Source organism: Lupinus angustifolius, chromosome LG10, assembly GCF_001865875.1.
Source record: "Lupinus angustifolius cultivar Tanjil chromosome LG10, LupAngTanjil_v1.0, whole genome shotgun sequence".
In the NCBI taxonomy this organism is placed as follows: Eukaryota; Viridiplantae; Streptophyta; class Magnoliopsida; order Fabales; family Fabaceae; genus Lupinus; species Lupinus angustifolius.
This window is the reverse complement of record NC_032018.1, coordinates 8,422,743-8,425,382: the sequence shown is the minus strand read 5'-3', so window position 1 is coordinate 8,425,382 and position 2,640 is coordinate 8,422,743.

Genomic DNA, 2,640 nt, shown 5'->3' with positions numbered 1-2,640 from the left:
ATTCGTAACTCAACTTGTTATTTAGCTCGACAAACTTGATTCATGAAACAAATGAGTCAATTGAAGCTGTAAATTAAGCTCGTTACATAAACGAGCCAATCTTGAGCTGAATATTGTTCGACTCATTAGGTTCATGAACTAGCTCTATATATATATATATGAGTGATCAGTTTACACCCAAGCTAACTTAAAAAAATTATAGTCGATTTCATCCATTCATTTTTTAAAATCCAATAGACCATAACACTTATGAATTTCATCCACTCCATACACGATATTCACACACTTCATGCACGATATTTGCACACTTCATGCACGATATTTGCACACTTTATGCACGATACTCGCATTATATTTCCTCATAAACTAATCTTTTATGTTTATTGTAATATATATATATATATATATATATATATATGTATATTTGTGCAAGATTTTTAAAGATGAATTAACTATTTAATTTGTTAAATGAGCTGAGACGAATAGTTCTTGAACTTTAACCGAGTCGAACTCGAGTTAAAAAAAATAACTCGTATCAAACTCGAGTAAAGTTTCAAGATGAGCAAATCCTCATCGACCTGAACTAAGCTGAGCTCTAGTTTAACTCGGTTCGGCTTGTTTCCACGCTTACACATATTAATTCTTATAAATTTTGGTGTGTAGCAAATTAGTTTTTAAAAAGTAATAAATTCAAACTAATAGTCAAATATCATAAACGTAAGTCAAAATAGTCACTGGAATTGGTCATAAAAAATGCTAAAATGACTCGATTGAAAATTTTGAGACATTTTAAGTTTTTAAATTTTTCAGGGACCACATTTATACACACTAAATTTTTGAGTTATCAAAATACATTTTGAGGGAGGGACACACGTGAGAATAATGCATTATCGTAAGAAATGAGAACAATTAATATGAATAAATAGATCTAAGAGTGCAAAGCGTCAAGGATTGCATTAGCAACGTTTGCCTATGTTTTGATGAATACAAGGAATTAGTTAAAGCTTGAAGATGTATCAACAATCAACAATCAACATGTTGATGGCTCAAGTGGTGTTTTATTAGACTTATGCTATTATTCTTTATTATCTTTTTAGAAGTCTAAGATGCTTGCCATAGATATTGAGTCTAGGTTCGGTAAACCTAGGTGTGAGTCTCACAAGACTTAATAAAGTAATCAATCCCTTAAAATGAGACATCATCTAAAGAAATATATGATAATTAGGTTCATGCATTTATATACATTGATTTTATGCATTAAATGTATTATATTTGGGAAATCATGTATTGCATGAGAATATATCATATAAGTAGTTTACCATTTAATTATGTATTAAAAATACACTGGTTAATCGATTAACCCCATGGCTTAATCGATTAACGTGTATGTTTTTCTGCTATTTCAACAGCGTAACTGAAAAACCGTTTTTGAGAGCCAAATTCTGTTATGTATAAATACTGACTTAATTGCATAAACGGCTATGAAGAAAAAGAGAGAAAAACACAAGAGAATAGATATAGATGATTATTGTTAGAATCTATTAGAAAATGTTGAATTAGGAGAAAGATTAGATCATGCTAAAGCTTTAGCTTTCACATTCATCTTGCATGTTTCTTTCAAAAGCTTTCTTGCATTATTCTTTTGTTTCTTAAAAAGAAAAGGAGATAGATCATTTTGATTGCATATTTTCATAAACCTCATGCATGAACATTAATATTAGACTAGGACGTATTGTGAAGTTCTTGCTTAGGTTTTAGGCTTTGATTTTTTATTGTAATATCCGAGTATTAAGTACTCATTCATAACTCAAAGCATTGTTATTCAAGGATTGGGAAAATCCTAGCTGCGGTTAGGTAAGGTGTTCTTCACACAAAGACTTGGAGGTCTTTGGATAAAGAGCGATACCTTGGCTGGCGCCGAATCGCGTAAGAAAGGTTTTCTTAGGAGACGGTTTTGGGAAAGCTCAAACCAAGGGTGACGAAGTTCTTTGGGTTCCAAGAAGGGAGCGTTCAACTTTTGTATTTGGAAGCGTGTATGTAACGTACATTGTGTTTCATAGTGAAGAAGGAAAATCTCCCAAATCAGAGGGGAGGACTGGATGTAGTTTTGCAGTGGACAGCAAAAGGAACCAGGATAAAATCCCTGTGCAATCTCTTCTATCATTTTCTCTTTTATGTTTCAAGTATGCGAGTTTGGAGCTAATATTTTGCATACTTGTTCCTTGCTATGTTCTTGTTAATCTTGCACAAAAGTATTTGTTGTATATATGTTTGTGTGTTTGTTAATAACCGTGCAAGTTTCTGTTCTGATCATTCTGTTTCAGTTACTGGTTTATCGATTATGAACAGTGCTTAATCGATTAATTGGGCATTTTTCAGCAAGTGTGTAAAAACCCAAAAAGTGGAACTTGAGCTCCGCCACACCTATTCAAACCCCCTTCTAGGTGTATTCCGCATTGATACCTAACAAGTGGTATTAGAGCTAGTACATGTGCTAGCTCAACCGCATCCGCGTGATCCGAGAGGGGCTATATATGGGCTCTAATAACCCATTTGGCGGTGATGGCGCATCCATTAACCGCCCTCCCATATTCAGTGGCGAAGGTTATGCCTATTGGAAGGTTCGCATGAGAATCTATA